This window comes from Miniopterus natalensis, chromosome 2, assembly GCF_054644295.1.
Source record: "Miniopterus natalensis isolate mMinNat1 chromosome 2, mMinNat1.hap1, whole genome shotgun sequence".
NCBI lineage: Eukaryota > Metazoa > Chordata > Mammalia > Chiroptera > Miniopteridae > Miniopterus > Miniopterus natalensis.
Window position 1 is genome coordinate 15,373,182 of NC_142082.1, and position 5,928 is coordinate 15,379,109.

The following is a 5,928-nucleotide window of genomic DNA, read 5'->3' on the forward strand; positions in this document are numbered from 1 at the left end:
TTAAATTCAAAACCATAAAACAGACCCGCAAGAAATGAACCCCAAGCATTAAACCCAGGAGACTTCCTTGAGTTCTAAGTCATAATTTACAGTTATTTCCTTTTTTCTTGTATAGAGCGGGAAAAGATATGAACATTATTTTTCTTATTAGATGAGGCAGAGAATTTTACTTATCATTATTTTCTCAAGAAAAGCAGAGGTAGAGGGAGCGCGAGAGAGAGCACAATTCCATCTGCAGGGGGCTTGCAGTACAGGTCAGGAGGTGGCACAAGCCTGGGCTGGCAGAGAACCCAGAGGGAAGCAGCAGAAGAGAAACATCAGCACGAAGTGAGAGGATCTACCAGCTGAATAAGAGCAACTGAACCATCTGAGCAGCTGTCCTAGGGGATTTCTGGGACCCTTACTGTGGAGTACCCTGGGTGAAACACCCAGAAGTCCCCTTTGAGAAAACCTCTAGTGGAAATCCACATTCTGCTTCAGGACCAAGGGACGCTGATGAGTCAGGCAGTAGGTTCATCACGCCCATCCTCCCAACAGAATGCAGTGGAATTCAGTGTGGGAGCACACTTGTGTGTGCATAATCGAGTTTAGGTAATCTTAATGTCAAATCTTAGTATTAATGTTAGCCTTAAGTTGAATGCCAAGAGGAAGTAAAAAACATGTCTATTCTAGTTATTGATTCTTAATCTGCATAACAGGATAATGGCAATTCTTTACAAAGAAAAGGCTGCAACACATTTAAAAAAATTAAAAATGTTTTAGAAGTCAACGGCTCCTTTGTCAAAGATTATTCACCCATATACATGTGGGTTTATTTGTGGGCTCTCAATTTTATCCCATTGGTCTGTATGTCTGTTTTTCTGCCAGTACTGTGCTATTTTGATTACTGTAACTTTGTAGTATAATTTGAAGTCAGGAATGTGATACCTCTGGCTTTGTTCTTTTTTCTCAGGGCTGCTTTGACTATGCAGGATCTTTTTTGGTTCCATGAATCTGATTATTTTTTTGTTCTATTTCTTTTAAAAATGCCATTGGGAATTTCATGGGGATTGCCTTAAATCTGTATATTGCTTTGGGACTACATCCATTTTAACTATGTTGATTCTTCCAATGTATGAATGTGAAAAATCTTTCCATTTCTTTGTGTTTTCTTCAATTTCTTTAAAAACTGTCTTACAGTTTTCAGTGTATAGGTCCTTCATATTCTTTGTTAAATTTATTCCTAGATATTTTAGTCTTCTTGTCACAATTGCAAAAGGAAGTTTTTAAAATTTCTTTTTCTAAAATTTCATTGTTATATAGTAATATAATGAATTTTTGCACGTTGATTTTGTATCCTGCAACTTTATTTATTGTTTCTAATAGTTTTTTGGTGAAGTCTTTACAGTTTTCTATGTAAAGAATCCTGTCATCTGCCAAAAGTGACAATTTTATGTCTTCTTTTTTTTTTTAGAGAATTTTTATGAGTTTATTTGAACTAAAGTGAGAACATTGCCAGGGAGTAAGATTTCAAATGCTCCCCACTTATACTTCTTCATTCCCAATATGGACATCCTTTTTTTTTTTTTTAAATTTCTTTCTCTTGCCTGACTGCCGTGGCTAGAACCTCCAGTATCAGTACTACGTTGAATAACAGTGGTGAGAATGGGCAACCTAGTCTTGTTCCTGATCTTAGAGGAAAACTTTCCGTTTTTCACCATGAGTATATTAGCTGAGGGTTTGTCATATATGGTCTTTATTATGATGAAGTACTTTCCTTCTATACCCATTTTATTGAAATGGATGCTGTATCCAACATTTTTTAATGAGATTATGCTACAATAAGGACTCATAAGGCAACAGCAGCATGAACTCACAGGACTGAGAAAACGGTGCTGAATTCAAGCCTAATAAAATGAAGGAATCAACACCTTACAGCAGCATTACAAGCACACGCTTCAGAAAGCACTTTATGTTAGCAATCAGAATAATTTATGGCTTTCTACCTAGGCTGCCTTCCCATCTGAGCAAGCTGAGAATATGCTATTTCTCAATCCCCAAGCATTTGACAAAGTCATGGGGATAAATGGAGTGAGCCCATTCTAAGGAAGGAGTGGCAGGTGTTTCCTGGGTGGTAGAACAAAGGAAGGCAGTGCAATCCCTGTGGGAAGAGTAATGCCAGCCATGCGCGGGATGACTTTATCATCAGACCTGCCTTCTCCAGTTCTCCTGGCAAAGCACTTCTAATCCACACCTTTATACCCTGCAGTGTGCAGCTTAAGTTCACTAAAAGGGTTCTACTAGGAGAGACTTCAAAAGCAATTTCTCCAAAAGTAAAGATGATTTCAACATATTAAATAAATCCACTCTGCCTGTCCTCCAGGCAACCTTCTCCAGCTTCCCAGGAACCTTTAAAAGCAATTCAAATTGTCATAAGAACCTAAATGTTCTGAATCACTCTCACGTACCATTAATTTACTCCTTATGTACATTTAAAGCTATTTGAGGCAATTTTTAAAAAGTTTAGAATATGCTTCTTTTAAGGGCCAAGGCAGCCTGACTATCACTAGTGCCAAATACGTGACTAACTTTGGTTTATTTTGTAGAAGTTTCTGCCTTTTTGGCTTCTAAAATTTTTTAACTTGCAACCATTCATTCATTCATTCATTCATTCAAGTATTGGCTAAGCACTCACTCACTTGTGCCAGACATTATGCAAAGCAAAGCATTAGTCCATATAGTCCCTGGTCCCATGGAGCCCACAGTTGTCAAGAGAGAGAGACAGACAGAGAGACAGAGAGAAAGGAGAGAGGGAGAGAGACTCAGCCTATTCAAGATGCTGACTCAAGGGGCAACAGCAGAATCATGACATTCTCTAAAAGTATGGAACCTTAGGCCAGAAATCAGAGGAAGAGAGAGTGGTGGAAAAGTGTAATCTTTTTGGGCCAGAGAGTCTGTATTCTGGCACAGCACAACTCAGGTCCAGGAGATATGGGTGAAAGGAAGCCCTTGACCCTGAAATACTACTCATCCTATTTTGGCAACTCCTAGCAATAGGCCTCCAGGAGTTTCCACTGGTTTTAGAAACCTAGTTACATTTCAGCACAACACAATGGATTACCAGATGCCTCTCTGATTTAAAGAAAAGAACACTTAGTTACCTACAAAGCCTGGGGGCAGTGGGGGCACAGGGGTGGAGAGCTAAGTATGTACAGTCATGCGCAACCCTGCTTCTTCATTCTCTAGCTGACATGTGCAAGAGGTTGTGAGAACATAACTGTAGTCACACAGACATGAGTTTGAATCTCAACCCTCCCACTTACTGGGAGCTGGTGGGTTAACTTTCTAAATCTCTCTGAGCTCAGTTTCTTATTCCATAAAATGAGAATGAGAATACTTAAGTTACAGAGGTTATGAAAAGATTAGAGAGAATGTATCTAAAGCACCTGTTTTCTATTTTATGACAGATCTGATGATGACATTGACCCCTCTGAATTATTTCTATAGTCTGCTGGCTCCTTACGTGCGCAAAAGGCATATGGAAAAGAGATAAACTCCCTCAGCAACTGGCTCCCTTTCATAAACAGGTCAACCGATGGCAAAGAAAGCTTGCCTCCCAGACTGGGGCAGTATGGCGATGGGTTCTCAGGGCTCATTTCCCAGGGGTGCACAGAGCTGATAAGGCCTGAAGCATACAATGATTTCTACCTGGCAAATTCCCTTGCAGAGCCCCCATTCTCCAGGTGGGCATGAATCACAATTAGCTGTAGTAACAGAGACAAGTTTCTTGAACTCTTGTGTAACCCAACATCAGGAACTCCTGAAGCTTGGCCTCCCTTCGCACACTGACAGTCCATTCAGAATCCTTCTGTTCCACTGGCCTGCCAGCGTTGGCTCACAGTGGGGACAGGAGCCCCGCCACACATGGATAGAACGTGGAAAAGACCTTGGTGTTACACTTGGCAAAATTCAGGAGGGTCACCATTTTTCCTAGGGTTAGCCCTTTTACCTTCAATTCTGCCTAGGTAAAAACATCACACTGCCCATGCCAATGGTAAAACAAGAACTTGGTTAATTCACAACTGCACCTACCCAGAATGTCACGTGTGCTTAGCAGTAAACTTCCTTCGTCTTGTTTCCCCATTTCCGTTCCCTGCCCCAAAGTTGCTTACAGTTTCCTGTTCCTTCTCTGCAGGGTAAAATATAATTCAAGACTGATAGGTATGAGGAAGAAACACTTAGAAAATGGAACAGTCACCATTTACTAAGCAAAACACTATTGATTTATGAATTCATTCTTTCAGCAACTATATATACTGAGTACCTACTTAGTGCAAGGCTGTTCTAGGAGCTTGGAAAATACAGGGGACTAGAACAAAGATCCCTGTCTTTGTCAAATTTAATCAGCTTTACACCAACAGTGACTAAATAAGATGCTGCCTGGACACCACTTGGCCCTGTCCTTGTATGATTCTGATACCAATTTCAGTGTGTGTGTGTGTGTGTGTTTGTTTATGGGTCTGGTTTTTTTAAATCACAAACTACTAAGCAATTAACTCAATTCTGACACTATCTACCCGGTGATAGCATTAGATCCCACAGGTTAAGGGCTCAGTCCTTCAAGACTGCCTCCCCTCTCCACTTCAGATGCCAATCCAAGTCCAGTTGTCACCTGGGTTTCTGACCAAGCAGCTCTAGATTAGAGGTTCTAAAGACCCCCTTCTTGGTTTCGATTAATTTGCTAGAACAGCTCACAGAACGGAGATAAGTATTTTATTTACTAGATCACCACTTTATTATAAAGAATATAATTCAGGAACAGCCAGATGGAAGAGATTCCTAGAGAAAGGTATGGGGAACAGGATGTAGAGCTTCCATGCTCTCTCAGAATGTACTACTCTCCGCAAATCTCCATGTGTTCACCAACTCGAAAGCTTTCTGAACCCTGACCTTTTGGGTTTTATGGAGGCTTCATTGCATAGGCATGACTGATTAAGTCTTTGGCCACTGACAACTGATTCAACCTCCTGTCCTTCTCCCGTCCTCAAAGATCAAGAGGGTGGGACTGAAATGCCAACCCTAAAATCTCAGGGCTGGTTCCCCCGCCAACCAGCCCTCCAAAAGATACTTCATTAACATAACCTCAGGTGTGGTGGAAAGGGGTTTGTTATGAATATCAAGACATCTTTTTCACTCTTATGTATTAGGAAATTCCAAGGGTTTTAAAAGCTCTGTGCCAGGCATGAGGACAAAGACCAAATATATATTGCTCTCTTTTAAAAAAAAAAAGTCTTTATTAACTTCAGAGCGAGGAAGGAAGAGGGAGAGAGAGACAGAAACATCAATGATGAGAGAGTCATTGATCAGCTGCCTCCTGCACGGTCCCGACTGGGGATCAAGCCCACAACCCGGGCATGTGCCCTGACCGGGAATCAAACCTCGATTACCTGGATCATAGATCGATGCTCAACCACTGAGTCATGCTGGCTGGGCCCAAATATATATATTTCTTATTATAAATCACAATATCACACCCTGACACACATTAAATGTTTAATATCCATTTATATACCTTCAAATCTCAGAGTTCAGATAAAGGTTAGTCCAGGAAAGCATTTAGCTTTAGAAAGAAAGGAATAAATGAAAAGTATTTTGTGTAAAGCAAAATCTAAAGTGAAAAATATGAACTGGTATGGCTCAGTTGGTTAGAGCATCATCCTGATACACCAAGGTGTGGGTTCGATCCCTGGTCAGGGCACATACAAGAATTAACCAGTAATTGCATAAGTAAGTAGAACAACAAATCGATGTTTCTCTCTCTCTCCCTTCCTCTCTCTAAAATCAATAAATAAATTTTAAAAAAATTTTAATAAGTAAAAAATAAAAAAAAGTTTTAAAGTGCCTTTTGCCCTGGTGATCCACCCTTCCTACCTAACTCTGGGGAGAACT